This window comes from Callospermophilus lateralis, chromosome 6 (assembly GCF_048772815.1).
Source record: "Callospermophilus lateralis isolate mCalLat2 chromosome 6, mCalLat2.hap1, whole genome shotgun sequence".
Lineage (NCBI taxonomy): Eukaryota > Metazoa > Chordata > Mammalia > Rodentia > Sciuridae > Callospermophilus > Callospermophilus lateralis.
The window spans coordinates 94,435,032-94,461,560 of record NC_135310.1 but is presented as its reverse complement, the minus strand read 5'-3'; the positions used below and the strand labels follow the sequence as shown (position 1 = coordinate 94,461,560).

The 26,529-nt window shown below is 33.2% G+C and overlaps 1 pseudogene; it reads left to right on the top strand.

Moving 5' to 3' along the window:
* The first annotated feature begins 14,421 nt into the window (after positions 1-14,421).
* Positions 14,422-25,399, top strand: LOC143401937 (mitochondrial import inner membrane translocase subunit TIM14-like; annotated as a pseudogene).
* The last annotated feature ends 1,130 nt before the right edge of the window (positions 25,400-26,529 follow it).

Below are 26,529 nucleotides of genomic sequence, written 5' to 3'. Positions count from 1 at the left end.
TTTGGGGGGTAAATAGCTGATTCTTTATTTAAATTCTGCTTGTATTCTTACTTAGTAATTGATGTTTTTACAATATCTGTATGCATGCATGTATGTATACATGTGTGTGTGTATATATGTGTGTGTGTGTGTGTTATACGTTTATGTATGGTATAAGAATGAATATTTATGCATGTATTATAGTAAGCTATGCAGAATCTACTTCTGCCACACAATGACTATTTCCTAAAGGACAGGAAATATGTCTTAACATCTTATAAAAAGTTTATATCTACTGCAGGCATATTTTTTAATTAGTACTTAAATCAGAAAAATTATATAACGTGGAAAAGCTTAATAGAAGTAACCTATTTTAGTCTGTAATATGTAAGTAGTTCTGCTTGCTTCCAACAAAAAGTCACAAACTTTGGTGTTCAGATTAGAAACAGGAGGTGAGAACTTCAGCGAGGAGTGACTCTGACTCTGGATTTATTTCATCACTGCAAATGGCTCACTGTATGTATGTTTGTGTGTCTGCCTGTCTCTGCCTCTATCCCTATCTTTTTTCTCTCTTGATCCCTCTCTGTTTCTTTCTCTTTCTCATACCGAGTGCTAGTAATCATTTTCTTATAGATAAGGATATTCTAACCATGTCTACTATGGTATACTAATTTTGAGTCTTAGACTCTATTAACAATAAAGCCATAATACTTGCCTAAAAGTTCTTCAGGGTAAGATTAAACAGTTTATGGGGCTTCATTTCCCTCCCAGTTGTCATGAAATTTCCCCTCTCAGAGGTTTGCTCATTACCAAGGAACCAAGGAGTTTTTCTATTTACGTGCCCTGTACTATTCTGTCTCCCTGTGTTCTCTAGCTGAATGCCTGAGTGCTTGTTCATCATTGCTGTGCTTTAAAAAAAAAAAAAAAAAAAATGCCATTTGAGCTGAACACATGAGAAAACAAAGTTCTAATTCCTGACTGGGGAATGAAAATCCATTCACCCAGTAAGTAAAAGCAAACACCATGACATATTCTGAGCAGAATTATGAATTATCCCCATGCCTAGCAGCATGGAGGGCTTTTCTTATGTGGTGATTTCCTTCTTCGTCTTGATCACTGAGGCAGCACTTATGTATCAAGAGTAATTTGAATATGAGTTCCACTCCCACAACTGCCTTCTGTTATTTGTGCATCTGACTGTTTCTTCCAAACCAACTGCCATCTATTCCTTGAGCTGAAGCTAGCAATGTTCTTGCCTGTGTTTTTATATGTCAAAACAATGGAAAAACTTTTTTTTTTTTTAACTCCTAAGCAAACCAGTTAACCTGTAATCTGTGGTTTTACTCTGGTGCCATCTGATCAAGAGTTTAAATGTTGTCAATAGTGTTTTTATCATCACCAATAATATTTTAAGTTAACATCTGTAATGATTTGGGGGAATTATACAAATTATAAAATAACAAACATGTCCTTTCTCAACATAATTACTAAAATATAAAGTGAAAATGTTAAGCTCAACAACAATTGTTTTACTCTGAAAATTTTTGCTCTTTTTTTTTTTCTCCCCAGTCATCTGGTTGATTTTATTCTATTGTTCACTTGTCTTAATGTAGACATGCAAATCAAGAATTTGACTGATTTATGAAAAATGTGCAAAATTCATCTGAATGTCCAATATACAAAATACATGGATTTATTATCAAGTCAAAGATCTAGATTCTTTTCAGAAATTTACTACCATCTGTAATGCCTAAGGAACTAAGATAAATGGTATATGTTTTATAATTTAATAAAGCTTTACAGATGTGTAATATTAATATTTCTAATATTTTAAAAGCAAGAAAAACATTTTTAAGATAATTTTTTATCATTTTCCACCATATAAATTTGCTAATGTATTAGAAATAGCAAATTTTTGTTGCATGATAATTGCCTATTTTTAAACTTCAGTTTGATAATTATTATTTTGGGTTACTTATGGTATCAATTATTTCTAAATCATCAGAAAAATGTAAAATCATATGGTTGAACACAAATTACTTTGTAATGTGAAATTATAATTTTGTTGGAAATTTTATAGTGTATCTCTAAGAAAAAAAATATAGCATCATATTACAGATCTTGTGTGTAATAAGTATTTTGTCTATTCTCCCACATTTCCACTTTAATGTCAAGAAAAACATTCTGACCAAAGGGCCATAGGCAAACAAGATGAGTGTCAATTCTAGGCAAAGTATAGCAGAGACAGCATGAAATCTAGCAATTTCTTGTACTAGGATAGTGAGCAAGGAAGTAAAATGTTGCAGATGGAAGAACCTCTATCAACCTGAAGCAGAATCCCCTCCTGCCAGAAACAGATATAAACATGTCAGCCAGGAGGGCTGTATTGTATTTTTACCCAAGTAAACTTTGCCCACCTTGATTTATTTACAAATCATGGAGCAATCTTTTTTCTCCCCTCATTCTTGTCAGGTGTTGTCCTTATTTATACAGCTACGAATCATGAAATGCTTTTTTTTCTCCCTTCAGTCCTGTCAAGCATATTTTCTAAATCTATTCTGAACCTGTCATTTTCTCTTAACCTATGCCATGGTCACCATAGTCTAAACCGTCATAATTTCTCACCTGTTTTCTGCGATAGTTAATTATCTCAATCCACATACCTATTTTCAAACATATACTATAGCCATAGTTTAACCTAAAGAATGAAAATCTGATGTTTGTCTGCTGTTTAAAATATTCACTATTTGACTATTTTAATTAAAATAATACAAAGTCATGAACATGGAAGATTCTTCATGAACTTGCCTTTGCCTTTCTCTCCAGTTTTATCTTCCTTAAACCTCCTGACTTCTTACTTTAGTCAACAACTATTTATTGATATTATTATTCCTTGAATATAGCCAGACCCTTCTTCAATCAAGAGATGTTATCTTCCAAATTGATTTTTCCTGGTGGATGTTCAACACTCTGATACCCAGAGTGCTCTCAATGTTATACAATATAGAATAAAATAAATACCCATAATATTTTTTTTAATGTAAATACTTATTTCTAATCTTCCTTTTCAGATGGCAACAAGAGAAACAAAATGTGGCTTGGTACCAATGTAACTTGTTTCCATTGAATTGAACAAGAGTGATAGCAAGTATTGAAGTCACTCTTTATGCATATGTCAAAATCCCTTTCCTGGTGTCATTCTTTGCTATTTCACAGTTTTCAACCTTTCCCTCCCTAGATTTCTCCACTAAAGTGAAATAACATGACCCATGGAGTCCTGCTCCTAATTATAATGTATTCATCTCACTGTGTGTTTTCTCACTCTTATGCATTACATAAAGTGGGGGATCATGTTGAGAGTGCCACTGGAATTAGAGTGAGTCCAAGACAGTTTGATCAAGGTCTTTACCTGAGCTTCAGGTTTATTATGCATTCCTGAGTACTCCAACTCCTATAGTTAAAAGAATGTAAATCATTCCTTATTCTAGACACTCTTTGGTCCTCTCTCATTCCCCTTTCTTTTCTTTTGTTTCTTTCATTTTTTTTTAAATTTTTGTCTTTCTTTCTCCAACTCTTATTTTTGTTTTATATTCTTGCCTCTTTAGTTTAAATCACTGGAGTGCTTTTCTGGAACTCTGGATAAAGAAAAAAAGGGCCTCCTGAATTTACTAGTTTAGCTTCTTTGATCATATCATCCCACACATGAGATGTATGTAAAATTCTCTTTTTCTGGAGTAAACTTTATCCTGAAACTCTTTCAACCTAGTTTTGTACTACTCATTCTTCTGTTCTAACCTGAAGTGTCCCTTTGTGTTGAAAAATTCTGAATGCTGTCTAGGTTAGGTCCAGCAATTACATGCTCTCTCCTACTTCATATTATTATAAATTTGAATTCTTAAGACTACTGAAAATGCAATTATGTGTATATTTTTTGAGAAATTCCTGTATCCACTAGTAAACCAACAGGTACATAAAGGCCAGAATTATGTTTTCTCATTGGTGAAATACCTCCAGTTATAAGCAAAACCAGTGCTCTGATGAGCACATGATAGGTACATAAAACACATGATAAATCACTGCATTACTTCATATTTAAATATTTTTAAAATGACAAATCCATAATAACACCCAGAATAATTTCATCAATTTTTAATCATCATAACATTAGCTAATTTTGCTCATTATATATCATAATATGTGAAAAATGTTTTTTATAGTAATGTGGTTTACATATTCTCCTCATTTTGCTCATTATAGAAAGTATATTTAGAAATTATAGCTTTCACTTTTCAGAATTAATTGAAACATTTTCTAAACTTTTCACATTTTCCTAAGTTAATAAAAGTGTTAAAATTTATTGTGGTAACATTCAAGGATTCAGGTGAAAGATACTCAATTTAATTGATTAATATGGGTTTTAGTTAAGTTGTAAGTTCAGATTATAGCATAGTACAACATAATTTTATGTATTTATAATTATTAACAAATTATCCAGTGAATAATGTGAGAAATATGCAAATTTACTATAATCTAATGATTTTGAGTTTTACATCAAATAACTTTACATCAAATAACTCTTAGGAAAGTAGACATTTTAATACCAAGCTTTAAAGTTTCTTGTTTTTTAAATTTGTTTTTGTAATTGTAGATAGACAGCATGCTTTTATTTTACTTGTGTATTTTTTTATGTGCTGCTGAGGATCAAACCCAGTGCCTCCCACATCCAAGGCAAGCACTCTGCCACTGAGCTACAGCCCCAGCCCCTAAAATTTCTTGTTTAGTGCATATTATTTATTGTAAATAAAAGATTAAAGTAATAGTAACAATCACAACACTTTTATCAGGAGGCAAAGAAAAAATGATTGACATGCTATTTCATGTAATTCTCACGATCATCTAAAGAGGTAAAATGCTACCATCCTCATTTAGATGAGGGAACTATAGTTGTAATCAGGAATCCAGTTCTCAAAAAGTGGTTTGACTAAAATACCTGAGGTCTTTCCATGATGCACTAGCAATTCATTGCATTAAACACAATGAAAAATTGAAACATGTATGTGTGTATACACACACACACACACACACACACACACATATATATATATATATATATATATATACATATGTATATAATTATTCTTGAGATTTTTCTATGGAGTTGAAACTCCTTCCCAGTTGTCATTAAACAGTTTTTCCATGATTATAGTTAAAATTTGTGAATGTAACATTAGTTTTACCCTCTGTGACTCATAGGTAGCACCCTTGTCTACTACAAAAAAACAACATTATGTTCAACAGCATTAAAACTGAGTCTTAATTCTGCCTCCTGTTGCGATTAACTCCAGAAAATAGTTAACATTGCAGATATTACATAAATATATTACAATGAAACAGTACCCCAATGTGTGCTAGAAGAGATCATGAGTTATTTTAACAGTCCAGGGAATCCTTTGTTTCTGATCTTGATTTTTAATACACAATCACTAAATTTGTACCTTTTAAAGAAATCCACATGTAAAATGGTTCAAGATCAACGTCATCTTTGCTTTCATGCACCATTTTTAAATAGCAAACTACTATTTTCTTCACCTATTAAAGTACTATAGGATATTTGTTAAACACAAATAGAAAAATGATCCATATTCTTCAGAAACAAAAATATTTCTTATGAATTTTTCTCTGAAATGTATTACTATTTGAATCTGATACTAAGTTCAAATCCAGCTCCTTAAGAATATGATTTTCAATGCTGCTATATATTAAAATCACGTAAGTGCTAATGAATACACAAAGGCTGAAGCCTCACCTCAAATACTTAAATTGTAATCAAATGAAGCTATGGGTTATTCTAGTTTGAAAAATTATCCATGTGCTTCTAATTTGCATGCTCTTTTCACAATAACTAACATGATTTGAATAATCACATTTTTTTGAGTTTTCCCCAAAAGGATATGATTTAAGTCATTCATTTTCAAACTTAGCAGATATCAAAATCACCTCATGGGCTTGTAAAAGCACAAATTTCTGACCCCCACGAATCTAGTTTCTGGTTTGGAAGGTTGATATGGGAACCTGAGAACTTGCATTTCTAACATATTCCTGGGAGATGCTGATGCTGCTTTTCCCCACAATGTGTTCTGAGGATATGTTTTAGGACATATAATACTCTGGATAGACTAAATTCAGCTCAGGGAGACACATAGGCCAGTCTCACCTTATGAACATAGTCTGAAAAAGGATCTTTCCGTAGATGGAAAATTAAGTGCTCTATTAAAGGAAGAAGGGAATAGATGGCAGAAAGCAAGACTAATATCTGCTAAAATTGCATCTGGAAAATCTGATTCTGTTTCCTCTCACTAAGCACAATGTTAGAATTCATGCTTGAGAGCTTTATCCTTCTGAGAAGAACATGCCCAAGTTTTCTGTCTTAAAAATTCAAACTTTGTGCCATAATATACTTCTGAATTATGCTATTAAAATTCCATTTATCTGTTGGCTACGATATGGAGCAATAGGAACTTTCTTTCATTCATTGATGGCAAGGCAAAATGGCATTGCTATTTGGGAAGGCAGTTTAGCAGGTTCTTATAAAACTAAACATACTTTTACCATATGATCCAGCAAATGTGATCCTTGTTATTTGACCAAAGTAGTAGAAAATTTATGTTCACAAAAAACCCTACTATTTATACATGTAATCATAATTGCCAAAACAGAAGCCAACAAGATTCATTCAATAGGTGATTCTAGAAATATACTGTGTTTCATTCACAAAATGAAATATTATTCATTAATGAAAAATGAGCAGCCAAGACATAAAAAAGATGTAGAGGAACTTTAATTCCGTATGATTGACTTAAATATGCTGACTTACAAAGGCTACATACTGTAAGGTTTCAACCACATGACATTCTGAAAATTGGAAACTGTATAGAAACAGTAAGAAATCAGCAGTTTGTGTCAAGAAAAATTTCCTATAGAAATTCCATATATTTACCAATACATCCTTCCTTAATTCTACATACAGATATCAGATAGAGCTATGTTCACCTTTATTATGTATATTTTATTAATGAGAAATTCATTTTAAAACACTCCTAAATTCAAACTAACCTTTTAAGACTAGTCACTCAGAAAATAGTAATAAAGTAATTTCAACTATACAGCATTGTTTCATTGTTCCATATTATTACCTTTTGCTTCTTTTTCAAGGAGAAAAGATGAAAATTTATTTAAAATGATAAAAAAAGAGAAACTGATAAATACCATAAAAGGATACAATTCAAAAAGAGCATGATATTTGCAATTAATTACCTGTCCTATATCTGTAATATATTTCTGTACATTTTTATCTCAAATACCAAAAATTATATAATGTTACATTCTAATGAAAATATGGAAAAAATATTGATCTTTCCTCAATTCTGAGTAATAAAAATTTTTATTTTTTATTAATGGTAATCTAGAAATCTTTTCTTCCTCTTTACAATTTAGTGATAATTTTATGAAAACTAATTATTAGAGTTGTTTTACAATTTAAGATAACTTCCATGAAACTTCTTACATATATGACCTGTAAGGTTTGGAAGAATTTTGTGGTCACTGATGTTGGGTTCTGTGCAATTCTAACCTTGCTTTATCTCCAGTACTGATAAACTTCAAATGTTATGCAGATTGTGACACCTCTACATATCGTGACCTCACTTCTAACCTCGCACTGTTGTATCCTAAGTTCAGGTTAGTTTTGTAGAGTGGGTACACTCATTGCTGGAAGCTACATTATGTGGCATATTAGTAAATACATATAACATAATTTGATCAGTTTCACTCCCCAATAACAATGGAATCACCATTAATTGTTCATCAAAAGATGTATGGATATAGAAAATGTGATATATATATATATATCACACACATACATACACAATGGAGTTATATTTGGCCATAAAAAAGAATGAAGATCCAACTGGAAAGCATCAGGTTAAACAAAATAAGCCAGACACATATTTAGGCACAGGGGTGTATGCCTGTAATCTCAATGACTGGGCAGGCTGAGTCAGAAAGACTGCAAAGTTGAGGTCAGCATCAGCAACTTAGTGATATCCTCAGCAACTTAGCAAGACCATCTCTCAAGATGAAATATTTAAAAAACTGGGTGTGCACTCAATGGCAAAGTACCCCTGTATACAAGCCTAAGTATCAAACAAACAAAAAAATCTAGACTCATACAAGAGTCGCATGTTTTCTCTTATATTTGGAAACCCTGATTATGTGTTAGCCATCTCTTTGACAAGTGTTCTGTCTCATATTATGAGTATTTTTATGATTATATTAAAATAACATTTTACATAAAAAACAATTAATACTTAAAATATACCAGGTAGTGTTCCATGAACTTTTATGAATTTGACTCTTTATAGCAAGATTGTTGTTCTCGTTTTACAAATGAGGAATTTGTTCATAGAGAAAATAAAATGTTTCAGTCAACTTTTTCACTGCTATAATTAAAAGACCTAACCAGGGCAATTATAGAAGAGGAAAAGTTAATTTAGGGGTTTACAGTTTATAATTCTCAATCCATAGACAGCAGGCCCCATTCCTTGGTGCTTGAGGTGAGGCAGAACATCATGGCAGGAAAGTGTGATGGAGGGAAGTGGCTCACATGCTGACCAGAGAGCAGAGAGAGACTGCACTTGCAAAATACAAAATATAAACCCCAAAGGTATGCATCTAATTACCCATCTCCTCCAACCACATCTTACCTGCCTTCAGTTTCCACTCAGTTAATCCAATCATGGGACTAACTTGTTGATTGGGTTAATGATCTCACAACCCAATCATTTCTTGCATTGTCTCACACATGAGCTTTAAAGGAACGCTAATATCTAAACCAAGACATCAAATAACTTGACTGTAATGACCTAACTATTAAACAACATACCCCTGGTATAAAACCAGCACATTATACACCTTGACTAATAATAATTGAGAGCTAATAGTCACAGAGGACTTATAACAGCTCCTGACAAGGGTTAGATTATTGCTAAGTACTATCATTATGTTCACCATTATTACTTTTGGTATTTATCATGGGATTTTCCACGTGCTAAGCATTGTGCTAAAAACTTTTCATGCTGTACGGTCAAATGTACTTTATCTTCACACCAGTTTATTCTCACAAAGCCCTTAAGATGGGATACTTGTTTGAGTTACACAACCAAAAAGCAGAGGAACCTGAAGTTGATCCTATACTTAGCATCATGGGTTGTTTCTTATTTTGCATCATGCTCAGAATGTAGTAAAGATTTTCTTGAACCATGATTCCTTATTATATATTAAATAAAATTTTATATGTTGATGTCTTAAATTTGATTGTATCACTTGACTTATAGGAATTTGCCTTTTCTTTGTGAAATTATTTAATCTCTCTTTATTTGAAGTTCTGAAAACAAATATATATATACCTGTATCATAGCAGTTTGTCTATTTAGAAAATAAGAAAGAAAAAATATTAATCTAAAATTGAAATACAATTTTATTTTCACAAAATGCAGAAAGAATATACGTGCAGTAGACAGTTTCTAAAGTGGCCTGCAATTGTTGCTGCCTCTTGGTATTCCCAACATGGAGTATTTTCCTCCTGTTGAATATGGGTGGATAAAGACACCTGCTTTTAATAGATGGGATGCATAAGAAGTAATGGGATATTTATTTTGAGAACAGGATATAAGAAGATTGTGGCTTCATTCATAGGGGCTCAGTCTTGCCTTCTCTTTCTATAACCTCTCTCAAAACCACATTGAAAGCAGTTCTGTGAGGAGGGAGAAACTGACATATCTTCTCAAAAGTCAGGGAAACCTGAGGGCTCAATACAACTACTTTTGTGGGTTTGGAAGAGGATCTTTCAAAGCCTGCATAGTCAGCACTGTTAGGGTAGATAATCTCATAGTTAAACCTTGTTGCCTAGAGCCAACAGATTGACTCCAACTTCATGAGAGACCTTGAGCCAGAGGAATGTAATTCAACTATGGCCAGAAGCTGTATAATAAAAAGATTTTAATGTAATTAATCATTGATATGCTCTGCTATGTGATATAAGTAAAACTTATATGGGGAACCACAGCATAAACTTCATTAGATAGATATGTATGCAGCTAGAACTGAAGAATGGTAAAGGTCTGTTTCACTGACTTTTGGGCAAGAGTTGATTTTATGTAATATTCCATACACATAGATAATAAAATGTGTTGAACAACATACATCCTCCAAAAATGAAAGAGAGGAGTAGACATTATAAATTTTAGGTTTTGATGTTCAGTGCTGCTTTTCTCACAAGGCCATTTCCTGATAGTGTATTCCAAGATTAAGTAACAAGAAGATAGTTAACATGCTGCTTGATAATTTTCCCAAGAAGTGTTAAATATATCAGCTGGTTTATAATAAGAATACAGAATGCACAACATTTTCTTCCTTTTTATTTACCAATCTAGAAATATGTATTAAAGTAATCTTGCCATTAAATTAATATGAATGAAAGTGCATTGTTAACTAACCAGTAACTATGTAGTAGGCTGATAAGATTTTAGTTTCAGTGGTTCAAATAGGACACAGTCACTAATTAGAAAAATTATAGTTTTTCTAGAAAATCATTAGAGAGAGAGAGAGAATCATGAGAACAGAAGCAACTTAAATTTGGTGCAGATTCACAAAGACCTAGAAGTTCAAAATGCAATAACATATATAAAAATTATTTTAGAGGGCTAGGGTTGTGGCTCAGCAGTGCAGTGCTTGTCTAGCAAGTGCAAGGCGCTGTGTTTGATTCTCAGCACCACATAAAAATAAATAAATAAAATAAAAATATTAAAAAACACGTTAAAGATCACTGTAACCCTAACTGGTATTTTGTATACTAAGATATAAGTTGACATAACATATTCGAAAGTGATTCTTGCTCAAATAAGTTTGATAAAAACAGTGAGACAGGTTAGATAATTGCAGAGCTCCTTTTTGTTTTGAGCAACTAATACATGCAGCTAATATCAAAGATGAAGAAAATAAAAAGCATTTTCTACCTTCATGTGAACATTGAGAATTTTTTGTAAAAGGTTAAATAGTTACATTTTTTTCCAGAGTAATGTTCTATGGAACAAAATGCTTTGAAGACTCTCAAGTGTCATAATTGAAGGATCTCACAGAGAGTTCCAAGAGGGATGGGGAATCTTTAGCTATTCCTAGTGCATCTCAGCACTAAGCATGCATCTGACTGAGCTGGTTTTTACTAGCAAATTACTGACTCATAGATAGATGGACTTCAAAAAATGTAAGTCAGAAAAATTATGAGCATGCATACATTGCTGTCAAGTGTAATCTTGCTTCAAAGAATGATTGTTTTCACTAAAAGCTATTTTAACTTTGTAGTTAATAGTAAAGAGTGAATTTGTATGAATTAATTAAAATCTATATACACTTTGGCACTTTTAATATTTCAAAAAATTTCCATATGAAGAACAAACCAATAGTTTTAAATGCCAAGAAAATAAGTAAAATGCCATGTAAATTGCTCTATTTTGAATCAAAGAGAGGAGTCTTTGAAACTCAGAGAAAATCTAAGTGACTACATTTAAATGCCAAAGTGCTATAGTAAATTTTAAGGAACAATCTGGTCAAAAATTATGTACATTTTATTCATGTTTGACTAGAATTAAATTTGATCTTCATTATATATTACATAATTATTTCAATGTCAAAGGTGATATGAAAGGTCTTCCACCTTATGGTTAGGATGTAGAAAAACGGAAAGATCAGCACTCCTAGTGTAAAAAGAAAATTAAAAACTTAATAATCTGGACAACCAAAACTTTAATTGAACCCACCAGAGTGCTGAGGTCATAGGTCCAGCAGCACAGCAAAATCAGATGAATATAGGTGCCTATAAAAAGAGATGTGACACAGTCTCCGATTTCCTCTCGTGGGTGGAACATAAGAGAAAAACAAGGACAGCACACAAAGTGTCAAGGCACTTCAGCCAACATTTTTAATGGATTGCTAAAGGTTGAGTGTGAGCTAGCATAAAAATTTAAAAAATCCCTGGGAACTCAGTCAGAAGGAGAGTTTGCTGTCACTTGCAGGTTCATTTCTATGGACCTAGAAAATATGCTCATCAGGCAAGAACATTGATAACACAATAAGGCCTCTTTCCCTCAGTTCCTAAGCCTCAAAAATCAGTGACTTCTTATGTCCATTGATCCTAACATAATCCTAACTCCTTACCTCCACCTCACTCCTTCTTCTGTCTTTTTCTTTTCTTTTTTCTTTAATATATACCAGGGATTGAACTCAGGGGCACTCAACCACTGAGCCACATCCCCAGCCCTATTTTGTATTTTATTTAGAGACAGGGTCTCACTGAGTTGAGCTGAGTTGAGACAGCATCTCACTCAGCTCCTCACCATTGCTGAAGCTGGCTTTGAACTCGAGATCCTCCCATTTCAGCTTCTAGCAGCTCTGGGTGTGTGCCACTTTGGCCCTTCTTCTTCAATCTTAGTGGCAACTGGGGCTTCTCATATTCTTTCTACCTACATTTCAATCCTTAGAAATCTGGGAGCTGAGATATTAAAAAACATGTTAAAGATCACTGTAACCCAAACTTGGAGGAGCTGACACCAACATTATCTAAGAACTTCTTTAGAGCACTGAAGGCTAGTGTTTATACGCTTTTGTTCCAAGTGCAAGCTACTGAAATAATCATAAAGCTTGGCAAACCAAGTGTCTATGGTCCTACTGAGAAGTGTGAAACACTTTTGCTCTAACCATTCCTTTTTCATTTTCATTTTTAAAATTTTCTCTGTAGTGCAGAAGGTTGAGCCCATGGTTTCACTCATGCTAGACAAAGATTCTGCTACTGAGCTGCATCCCCAGCCCAATACCTTTTTTGGTCAGAGCATCATGGTCTTAGATTTCTCCTATACAGGAGACCCACCAAAACACCTATTCTTTCTTGGTATTTAAAAAATTACTTCTAGTCTCTTCTAAAGAACACTGACATTCTATCTCAAGTGAGTTTAGAATTACAAAATGGGGGGATAGAAAATAATTTTAGGTTAATTCTGGAAATTAAAGTTCAATGTTGTAAACATTACTTTTAACTATCCATCATTCCCTGAATTAGAGCCAATCAGAATATATGAACCAATGTAATTTTTGCATTGATCTGATGCTTACATACAACAGACAGATCAAAATCACTCATCAACACATAATTTATCTATACCTTATTACTCAAGTAAGCAGTGCTGGGAGCCATCAGCCAAGTAGGTATGACAATTTCCTTGCCAGCGTACCCCCATGTTTCTTTAGTGGAAGGACTCATGGAAATAGGACATTTTGCAGGACATTGCATGTAAGGTGACCTTGCTCAAGGACCAGGGCGGATCCGTGTTTAGGGTGTTCCTGGTTTAGCATAATAGGAGATTAGGGTGTTCCCCCTTTAGAATAGGGCGTATCCTGCTGCTGAGTTCCTCTTGAGTTCTTAGGGTCAGACAGTATATTTGGGAGACAGAAGCCCAGGAGTGGTGGATTTGGGCAGAGAACGTGGATTTCCCCAGAACGTGTTTGTAGACGGCCGGTGTGAGCTCGGGAATAAAGAATTGCTGTTTGAATCTACAAGCTGTGTGGAGACTCGTGATTTGTGCCTAGCCAGAGACTGCGGCAAAGCAGTAGACTTTGTTTCAGAGACTCTTTTTTATGTTTAAATTTCATTTACTTATTTCCATCATCTTTTTCTTATGTCTAATACTTCAAACATAGAAATGAACATCTGCCCTACCACCAGTGTAATTCGTGTAGAGGTATTCATTTGTTTTTGTATATACACCTAGGAATTGAGTTGCTGGGTCATATGGTGAATTTAACTATTTTAATAAAATAATATTTTCCCCTCAATTATTTGTTTTGTTTTGTTTTGTTTTGTTGTGCTGGGAATTGAATCCAAGGTTTGTGCACGCAAGGGAAGTACTCTGCGAGATGAACTATTATCCCCAGCCCTTTTCCCAAAAATTTTAACCTATCTTTATAAAGTTTTTGCTGATACATAAAAATGTGTATATAATGAATAGAAAGTTGCAAGCTGATAAGAGGAAGAAGCCCTTGAGTTCTATTGTTCTATAGCTCAAAAAGGCGACTACAGTAACAGTACATTGTAGGAGAGAAAGATGGTGGGCCAGAGGGAGGCAGCATTCTGTGTAGCTCTGTGATCCAGATCTCATCTAGTTGGAATATTGCATCTCTGAGAGTGTTAGAGGACACCTATGCAGCTAATTTCCACAGAAATCACCAGCACTGCGACCCCCACGCAGGGCTCCAAGCCTCGGTGTTTTTTGAGTAGGACTCTGGACTCCTGTCTTCCAAAACCCAAAGCCTGTAGTTCTAGCCCACACAGGGCTCATGAGCACCTTAGCAGAATCACCTATCAGCACCTCTGCAGAACTCTCGGACTTCACTCTGCTGCCATGCAGGTCACTTGGCTGCTACCTACCCGCAGCACAATGCCATCGCCCAGCTCCCCCCACCTCACCAGACACTCAGCACTGGAAGCAGACTGCCTCTATCTTGGATAAGCTTTCTTGCCATCTTTTGTGGGAGAAGCTCCCAGATCTGATCTCCATCAGGCCAGGTACCAGGTTTCCAACTCCCCCTCTCCCCAATAGTGATAAGACAACACAGTAACTATCCAATACAAAAACTGCTCTCAGTTGGACAGGTGTGCAGTGTGACCAGGGCGCCACCCACCTGGTGTGAGCTTAGATGTAAGAGGTCCCGCAATTGGGAACTGCTAAGGGAGAGGGAGACGGGGCTAAAGTTTGGAGCCTAACAGAGAGACCAGGAACTGGGAAATCTCCAGGCAAGATAAGGAAATAGTACTGGGCGCTCAAGTCATATGAGCTGTCCCCAAAACAGACCCTGTGAGTTGCAGTCTCCCTGCAGGGATTGGCGGGTGGCACTCCCGGATTCCAGGAGCTCTACCCCAGGACCAGTCTTCCTATCCTGGCTACCTTATCATCCTGAGGTCAGAGACACCAGCTTATAACAGACAACTCCTCCTATTGGATGAGAAGAGAAACAGGAAACAAATGGATCTGTAAAACTAGGAAAAACCCTGGTTTCTCCTTTGAATATTTTTTTTCTCTTTCTCTTCTACCCCTCTATCCTCCTGCCCTCACATCCCCAACATATGTGAAATCAATAACTTTGTATAAAATAGGATTTTGAGGACTGACTCATTTGAATAATATAATATAGAGGTGTTGTATATGCTCTTTTTTTTCTTTTCTTTTTTTTCTTTCGTATTTCTTTCCCCCTTCAAATGTTTACTATTTTAATATACTGTATTTTTCTAAATACATATGTGTGTTTGTTTTATGTAATCTACTGTCTTCCAGCATACTTGACTACCCTAAAATACTTCTTGTCTATTCTCTTGTTACTAACACTCTCCATTAGATTTCTTTCACACATCCTAAGATTTATTACCCTATACAATCTCATCCTACCTCCTCAGCATCTAGTCCTGTGCCCCATCCCCATTTCATTGTCCAACATCAGAAACTGTAAACCTTTTCACAAAACAACTGATTATATTTTAGATAATAATTGAATCCAACATTTCTGCACATTGACTAAACTTTAAATGTCTTAATAACAACAAATTGTTTATAGGTGGTATATTGTTGATATTGGGATCTGTTAACATTATTCTTCCCCACAAAGGAGAGATCTTGGAACCATACAAGAGCACTACAAACCTATGGGGTAAAAACAACAACACCCCAGACCCACGGAGCTGGAAAAGAAGACAAACAAGCAACATGAAAAGACAAGGGAAGAAAATATCACAAACAAATCAAATAACCACATCTTTAGAAACATTGTCAGCCACAGCAGAAGAAATTAGAGAGATGGAGTTCAACATGTACACGGTTAAAATGTTCTGTGAACTCAAGGAAGACATAAAAGTGCAAATATAGGCACTGAAAGATTACTTTGACAAGGAGCTACATAAACAAATACAGAAAGCAAAACATCACCTCAACAGGGATAGAGGTTCAAAAAAAAATTAAAAGCTCAAATGAAAGCCTCGCCAACAGAGTAGACCACTTGGAAGATAGGATATCAGACAATGAAGATAAAATATATAATTTTGAAAAGAACAAAGACCACACAATGATAATTGTAAAAAACCATGAGCAGAACATTCAAGAAATATGAGATAACATAAAAAGACCAAATTTAAAAATTATTGGGATAGAGAAAGGCATAGAGGTTCAAACTAAAGGAATGGACAATCTGTTCAATGAAATAATATCAGAAAACTTTCCAAACATAAAGAATGAATTGGAAATTCAGATTCAAGAAGCCCACAGGACAGCAAATTTACAAAATCACAACAGATCCACACCAAGGCAAATTATAATGAAAATGTCTAACATACAGTACAAGGAGAGAATTTTAAAAGCTACGAGAGAAAGGAATCAGATTACATGTAAGGGAAAAACAATTACGATAACGGCAGATTTTTTAACACAGACCCTGTAAGCTAGAAGATCCTAGAACAACATATATCAAGCTCTGAAAGAAAATGGGTGTGAATCAAGAATCTTGTATTCAGCAAAATTAAGCTTTATATTTGAAGATGAAATAAAAATCTTCCATGATAAACAAAAGTTAAAAGAACTGACACTACAAAACATCCTTGGCAAAATATTACATGAAGAAGAAACAAGAAACAACAGTGAAAATCAGTAGAGGTAGGTAGTACCCTAAAGGAAAAACTAATCAAAGAAGAAAATCAAGTCAAGTTAAATAACAAAAATAAACAAATATGGCTGGGGATACAAACCATATCTCAATAATAACCCTGAATGTTAACTGCTTAAAATCACCAATCAAAAGACATAGACTAGCAGATTGGAATTTTTTTTTTTTTTTAAAGACCCAGCAATATGCTGCCTCCAGGAGACTCATCTAATAGGAAAAGACATACACAGACTTAAGGTAAAAGGTTGGGAAAAATCATACTACTCACAACAACTATGGAAGCAAGCAGGGGTTTCCATCCCCATATCAAATAAAATAGACTTCAAGCCAAAGTTAATCAAAAGTGATAAAGATAAACATTATATACTGCTCAAGGGAACTATACACCAACAAGACATAACAATCATAAATACATATTCCTCAAATAATGGAGCATCTATGTTCATCAAACAAATTCTTCTCAAGTTCAAGAGTCAAATTGACCACAACACAATAATCTTGGGTGATATTAACATACCTCTTTCATCAATGGATAGATCTTCAAAACAAAAGTAGAATAAAGAAACTATAGAACTCAATAATACAATCAATAACTTAGACTGATCTGACGTATATAGAATATTTCAATCTGCATCAAGCAGATACAGTTTCTTCTCAGCAGCACATGCATCTTTCTCTGAAACAGACCATATAATATGCCACAAAGCAACTCTTAGCAAACACACACACAAAAAAATAGAGATACTACCATGCATTTTATCAGACCATAATGGAATGAAATTGGAAATCAATGATAAAATAAAAAAATAAAATTACTCCAACACCTGGAGACTCAACAATATGTTACTGAATGAACAATGGGTTTCAGAAGACATCAAGGAGGAGATTAAAAAATTCTTAGTGATAAATGAGAACATAGATACAACATATCAAAATCTCCAGGACACTATGAAAGCAGTACTAAAAGGAAAGCTCATTGCATGGAGTTCATTCCTTAAAAGAAGAAAAGGTCAACAAATAAAGGACCTCACACTACATCTCAAAGCCCTAGAAAAAGAAGAACAAATCAACAACAAAAGCAATAGAAGGAAATAAATAATTAAAATTAGACTTGAAATCAATGTAACTGAAACAAAAGAAACAATTGAAAAATTTACAAAACAAAAAGTTGGTTCTTGAAACAAATAAATAAAATTACAGACCCTTAGCTATGCTAATGAAGAGGAGAGAGAAAACTCAAATTACTAGTATACGTTATGAAAAAGGTAATATCACAATAGACACTACAGAAATACAGAGGATTATTAGAAACTATTTTGAAAACATATACTTCAATAAAATAGAAGACATTGAAGGCATCAACAAATTTACTAAGTCATACGATGTGCCCACATTGAACCAGGAAGATATACACAATTTAAACAGACTGAAATAGCAAATTCCATCAGAAGCCTAGCATCAAAGAAAAGCCCAGGACCAGGTAGATATACGGCTGAGTTCTACAAGACCCTTAAAGAAGAACCAAAACCAATACTATTAAATTTATTTCAGGAACTAGAAAAATAGGCAATACTTCCAAACTCATTCTATGAGGCCAATATCACAATGATTCCAAAACCCTGCAAAGACATATCAAAGAATGAAAACTTTAGACCAATATCTCTAATGAACATAGATGCAAAAATTATCAATAAAATTTCGGCAAATCAAATACAAAAACATATCAAAAAGATCATGCACCATGATCATTTGGGATTCATTCCAGGGATACAAGGTTAATTTAACATATGGAAATCAATAAATGTAATTTATCACATCAATTGACTCAAAGATAATAATCATATGATTATCTCAATAGATGCAGAAAAAGCATTTAACAAAATACAGCATGACTTCATGTTCAAAACTCTAGAAAACTAAGGAAAAACAGGAACATATCTCAACATCATAAAGGCTATCTACACTAAGCCTCAGGCCAACATCATTCTAAATGGAGCAAAATTGAAGGCATTCCCTCTAAAAATTGGAAAAAAGACAGGCATGCCCTCTTTCACCACTTCTATTTAACATAGTTCTTGAAACACTGGCTATAATAATCAGACATACAAAATAAATTAAAGTGAGCCTCTGAACACCCTCCCCCTACACAATGGGTATAAAGTTCTAAAAATTTCTGCACTCTGGGTTAAGAGGAATGAATTGATTTAGGAGGAAGCCTTTTTTGTGACTGGCTACAGCCAATAAACCCCTTCCTGTTAATTCCTTGGTTTCCAACCTCTTCTGTCCAACATCAAAAGGAGTACTTCCTTCCTTTATTTGCTATATTTGAGTTTGTGCACACATATTTCTCTCTTTATTCATCCAAATGAATGCATGGGTGTTATGTTTTCCATGTTGCTATCTCAGCTATCAGGTCCAGCATGCTACATTACTTCACTGAACTACAGATGCCTCTGTTCCTTGCTCAATTACTGTAGATTTAGTGACTCAAAGACTTCCTTTTTACAATAGGCTTAAAACATTGGCCCATACTACTAATTAGAAACTCATAAAATTATAAATATTATGTTTCTATTTAATTTGGAAGGTTTCATGGTTTAGCATTGAAAATAGCTAAATTCCTGTGAGGATTCTGGCTGTGGAAATGTATAGGACAGCATTCCTCTCGTAAGCAACCTCCTGGGGGTAACAGGCACCCTTTTTTCCACACTTGGAATATTCTGCTGTTTCCCCCAGGAACTAGTAAGATATCTAATACATGTGCAATGCCTAGCTACTGTAGCACTGCCCTGCTGAGCCTAAACTATCCACATAAGAGTAACTTTAAACAATGGACTTTTTTGAGAGCTACACAAAGCTCCTAACATTGCACATTGCAAGTATAGTATGTAACTGAGAAATAAGCTGCATAATGTGGCTGACTCTGTAATCTTCCTAATGACACCATGGACAACAAGATACTACTGATGCCAGTGACCTAATGTGACCTAAATAAAGATACAAATAAAGATGACAGCTTGGACAAAGGGCTTTCCTGTTTTTCTATCATTCTGCCATTCTGACACTTTGCCTTTGCACCTTGCTTCTGTCTCCATTTGATTTTCTTTACAAATTCTTTTTTAAGCAAAAAAAAAATCCTATATATTTAGCATCTCCATGTTAAAATGTTGAATCTTTCAGATACCCTAGTCTTTCTTCTGTTTGTTACCCTAAGATACTACCTATTCGTGTGGGTGAAGGAAGACATAAAAAAAAATCTATTAAGTTGGCATGATGGTGCAGGACAAAAAATAAACAACGAGATCTTTGAGTGCTATATCCTCAGCTTCCTGTAGTTCACTAAGTGATAACCTGAGACTAGTGCTATTGCTATCTGCAGGCGATAGCTGTGGGTTCTTTATCATATACACATGGCTCAGTTTAGAAAGACCATAGGAGTTATTAGGGGCTTTACTGGCTTTGCTTCAGCTCCCACTGTGAGGTTTGGCTATGGCTTCATTTTCCTTCAGCTTGTGTCTTAGTTGGTTGTTCTCAACCCTTTGTGCAAGAAATTTCATGCACCCTACATTGTGTTGTTAGCTTTTTTTGCTCTGGGTCCAGAAGAAAAGCTGCAACTTAAAGCCTTTCTCCCTGAAATATTGCACTCCAGGTTAATATGGCCAGTCACCTGATGGTTCTAGTAGAGCTGTAAGAGAATCCTTATCCCAGATTCCTAAACTCTAGGTAAGAGTTTTTGGCTCATTTTTATTTCCCCATTGTGTCTAACATACCTCATGGTTATAGATAGCTCTTATCTTCCTATATTGTCCTAAACTAAATGCTAATTCTTCAGTATTATCTGTGGTTTCATTGTGGAATTTATCTTTGCCATACCATAACACTTCTTCTCAAGGTGAACACCATACAGTAAATAGCACTGGGCTTTTTCTCATAAATATAAATGACAGCAGCATATTAGCCTTCCAAGTATGTAAAAGTCAACTTCATATATTGAATGTATGCTTCTAATATCAAAATTAAAGAATATATTTTATTAGTGTTTAAGAAGTACATTACTTGGATGAAATTTGTTCCTAAAATATGACTTTGAAAAAGATAAAGATGTATAAAACACATAATTAGATATTAATAAAAATAATAATGATAATTCTATCAATAGCATCATCTGCCCTCATTGACTATCTCAGGAAATTCCTGTTTTCTTTTTTGCTAAATCACCAGAATATTTGTTTTGCAAAGAAAATAATATCAAAGATACTGGAATTTAAATATTTGGTGTCCATGTGGTTCTGGAGTTATGAATGTGGCATTTCTTTTCAGAACTTCTTTATTTAGAAATAATAGAATAAAATATATCTGAACATCAGTTGCTAGACATGAGTGTTGAAATGAAGTAATTCAGAATCTATGAATTCACACATGAAGTTAAAATTGGGCAGCGTACATAACTGCACTTATAAAGTTTGATTGCAAATTTAATGATATTTTCTTTTAAAGCATGGTCTGAATACAAGAAGATTTAACATTTAGTTCAGTTCACAATTTTAATTTCATAGTGGCTTTCTTGTATCTTGCCTTCTGGTTTGGCAAAAATGATAACAGTAATATCAAACACCATAAAAATCTCTACAAAGACAGCAAATGACATCAGCAATATGAATCAATGTATAAAACCTTCCAATCAGTCTGCACACATAGTTGTCTGAATACCCATAACTACAGCAAATCAAGATTATTTTCTGACAGAGACTACTACTAGCACCAGTACTAGTACTATTAAGAGAACAGTTAGTTCTCTGCCTCTTATTGCAATTTTTGCTAATATCTCAAATAATAAAAAATGGGCTGAGAAAATGCATTTGATGGATGATAATTCTATACAAGAGACATTATTAACCCTTTCCTTTCACTGTCAGCCTATAAAATACTTGAGATTTAAGAAGGAATAATGACTTGAAATGGATTTCTCCATGAAATAAAAAATAGAAATTGTTGTAAATCTTTCTTGAAACACAGATTTGTAAAACTGCAGCTGGTTTCAAGAAGTTAACATGTGGTTCAATGTCAAGAATGAGACATTTTTACTCGCTTGACCAATTAATAATAACATGTCAAATGAGAACAAAAGTGTGGGATATAGTGGCAGTTTTTAACCTTCCAATGTATAAATATCCAAACATTAAATTAATTTCAAAAAATTTAACATGAACACCTACATAAATGCTTAATTTTGCTTCCACAGTAGTTAAATATTCTTGATATGAAGACATAGGAATAGCTCTGTTGTTACAGACTATGTAACAAAATATAACAAAAACAACTAAATGTCCAAATTTCATGGTCTGTGTGGGTGCATAATTTTGGTATCAAATTGAATGTATATTTTTAAAGTATACAATTACATCTTCCTTGGGGAAAATTCAGTAATTTAAAAAAAAATTACATTTTTTTCTGTTACTCCTGAAATGTGAACTTAAGTAGAAAGTTACTGTTTCAAAATGATTTATACAAAAATATTTTCACTAATAAAACATAAAACTGCTACTAAAGTTTTGAAAAGTTTTGTTCATTAATGCAATCTGTAATTTATTATGTGTTTTTATTGTTTTAAATCTGTGTGCTATAGTAGAAACATAATACATATATTTAAAAAACATGTTAAGTCATGCTGAAATTGTGCTATAACTGAAACATGTTTCACTTGTGACATTTCTTTGTTTACTGAATTTGAAAATTTGTCTTTATATACAGAATTATTAGTGAGCTAAATAATTTATAATTCCACAAATATTTTCTCCCCATGCACAATATGCCAGATGCTATATAAAAAATATTTGTGAATTTTTTCAACAAATATTTTTTGAGCTTCTACATTGTGCGACACAGTTCTAGAAGTGAAGAATTTATAAATAAACACAAATTTTCTGAAAATTTAGCCCCTGTTATATTTATGTTCATGGAATTGTCTACATAGCCTAAGAAAGGTAAAATATCTGTCATGAAATTTACAATCTACAGGTAAGCATACAGTAAACTAGTCAACGTATAGGCATCATATTCAGTGCAGATTGGATAAAAGAAGATGTGATATACAGTAAGGGTGTACTTCATTGATGGGAAGAAACAGGAAACCGTCTTTGAAGCAATAACTCTGTGCTATGACACATTTCTCAGTTTGCCAAGAACAATCCTATTTTACACTTGAATTTTGTCTTTATAACCTTCACTCTATTCAGATAATCCAAAGAATGATTAAGGTAGAGTAGGAGAATTCTTACAATCTATAAAGCAATTTAGGCTGGGAATGACTTTGACTCAATGATGATAACTTGGATCAAAAGTTGTGAATGGATTAGATATATATGTGTTTTAGAACTCTATTGTTTTAATCCTTGATTTGTTGCCTATTCATTTAAAGATTTTAAGTAAAATTTGATATTTAGAAATTCTTAAAACTAAACATTTCAATACTTTCTGTTTCAGGTTCTAAAGGCACTTAGAAAGGAATGAAGTATGTATGAATGAATGCATAAATTTAGAGCTACGGAAATCTCACTACAATCATCTATGAGAAGATGGACCACAAAGGAAGGAGAGATCATTTCTAGCCATGGAGGACAACAAAAGGTCACACAGTAGTGGACTCTGGATCTCAGATTTGAGAAAAGTGATGGTCATTTGCACACTAGGATAATATCTCTTGAGGTTTGATTCCTGAACACTGATGAATGAATGAAATTTCCCTTCATAAATTGCTTTCAACATCTTCTGTGAAACTTAATGTGCATTTAAAAAAATCTTACAAATAAAACATTGAAAATTTAGTCTATATTTTTTTTTCTTCAAAAATGTTTGTGAATACAACCTGAATACAAATTAAATAAAATTACAAAGTTAGGTTGTGGGGGTTGTGTACGTGCATGTGCAGTTTTGGTTAACATTTAATGTAAAACTATCCATGTATATTTTATTGCAAGCAGCAATTTAAAAAAAACTATCATACAAAATCTTACTTATAAACTTTATATTTGGTCAGCTTTTAATTATGTCCTTAAATGACAGTTTTTGTTCTGGTGGTTACATATGATTTAATTTCAAACTGCTTTTTAAGACCCAGAGAGGAGGAAAAAAATGATAATACTAACACACTAAGTCCTTAAAGTCTCTTCTTTAACAAATATGAACAAAATTCTGGTCTTCTCTTAAATAGATTTGTTAGACCTGTTTTAGATTTTGGTTAATAGTGAACCAATGTGACTGTTTTACATTGATTTTAGAATATAGGAGGGAGTCATTAATGGTAATTATTGATTGTGTTCCTTAGCTTAGTAAGAAAACTGGAAGGATCTCAATCAACCTATGGTCAAACTTCATTTAAAATTACCAGAAATCTAATGATAAGCTGTTTTATAGTCTTGCTATATAGTCATTCCAGCATGAACATAAAGGACAGAAAACATGAAAATGAAAATCCATTCAATAAATTATGTTTTTTTAATTGTATGGCAACACATTAGAATTTTTAAAAACTGAAAGTAAAAACATGATATACAAAGGTTAATATAATTTCTTCAATTAAAAACAGTGTATGTATATTGTATGTCTATTTACCATGAAAGAAAACCAAACAAATCTGAATGTTAGCTGATTATAATACTAAAATATTTAAGGGAAATATACTGATTCCTGTGATGTATTTAAAATGGCATCCAGAAATAAAATAGATTGGTGTATGGGTTGGGTGAATGATATATGGACTGATTTGTGCCACAACAATATAAAAAGATGTCAATAGAAAAATCCACATGGTGGATCAACATTATTCATTGTAAAAGAATTTTATCTTTGATAAGTTTGAATTTTTCATAATAAAATATTTTAAAAACGTAAGTAATGATCTTTAATTGTTATTATTATTATTATAGGGATTGAACTCAAATTAAAAGAAACACATGAATAAAAAAATGAAAGAAAAATGTAAAGAAAATTTAAAAATAAAATGTCAAATAAGCAAAACATGTTTTACCTTAGCTTTGATTGAAATTTTATTAATATTTTTCAAAAAAGTAATTGACACAGAAGTACTTATTCATATTTTTATAAGTATCAGAATGAAAATACAAAACATGAACAAATATTGAGCCAAAAAATTGTTGAAATTAGTTTGGCATATTTAATATAATTGAACTTTATAATCCTACTGAAAGCAATTGATGTAGGCTGCTTTATTTTGGGGTAAAGGCATAAGGTGGTGGCCGTGTCTTCTGGACTGGGATGAACTATGTTCCTTGTGGAAGTAGGCAAGCCAAGCCTGAGCCATATCCAGTATGGTGGTAGCTGTTGGACTAACCGTTGCTGCTGCAGGATTTACAGGCCATTATGTTTTACAAGCCATGAAGTATATGGAAACTCAAGTAAAACAAGTTTTTCAAAGTCTAACAAAATCTGCCATCAGTGGTGGCTATTACAGAGTTCTACAGCCAATAAAGGAAAAATAAGAGATACTCATCAATGAATTATGCTTTTAAATCAACCAGATATAGAAGGATCTCTTTTTATAGCAGCCAAAATCAATGAAGCTGAAGATTTACTAGGAAGGTCAAATTAAAAAATGAAGTAAATGTATAATGAATTTTAAGCTCATATTAGTTTATGTACATGATTACCAATTTTTTAATAATAAAAGTCCACAACAATCCAATTTTTTGAAAAAAGATTGAGCAGAAGCCAAAACCCAAGCCTTGATATAATTTTTAATTTGAGGAATTTTTAAATCAGATGATAGTGTTTAATGTTCAATAGTTAAAGACAGATGCACATAATTTGAGTAGAAACATTGCTAATTACTCATCTAGCAAATAAGTTGGTGTCTATATGTGTTCTTAAGGCAAAGTAAATGATATGAAGCAGCCAATCTAATGAGTGACTAAAATATATGATAAGTATTATGAAATCAGCACAAACTCTTGAGAAAGGAATTTTAACTATCTTTGAGGAAAAGCTGTTCAAGATACTACTTTCCCAGCTACTTGAATTTTTATTTTTAAAAGTGAATTTAGCCATAATTTTGACCTAAGAAATTTCCTAGGTATGTATATTATCACTAACAAATTCATATTTCAGACATTAAAAACTAAAAAAAAAATTGAAAGAAAAAAAAGCAAAAGATGTCAAATTCATTTGGTATATACTACAGAGGCATAGTAACAAAGACAGGATGGTATTGGCACCAAAACCAATGTGAAGACCGAAGTACAGAACGGAAGACACAGAGACAAACCCACATAAATATAGTTATGACAAAGGCACACAAAACATACATTTGAGAAAAGAAAAGACAGCATCTTCCACAAATCATACTGAGAAAACTGAAAATCCATGCATAGCAAAATGCAATTAAACGACTCTCTCTCACCCTGCATGAAACTCAACTCAAAGTGGATCAAAGACTTAGGCACTAGAACACACACCAAACCAGGACCAAATCTTCACCATATCATCTTAATAACTGACTTCCTCAACAAAGTCCCTAAAAGCACAAGAAGTGAAATCAAGAATCAATAAATGGGATGAAATCAAACTGAAAAGCTTCTTCACAGCAAAGGAAACAGCCAATAATGTGGAAATAGAGCCTACAAAATGGTAGAAAAATTTTACCACATGCAACTCAGATAGAGCATTAATCTCCAAGATATATAAAGAATTCAAAAACTTAACATAAAAAAATGGGCTAAGGAT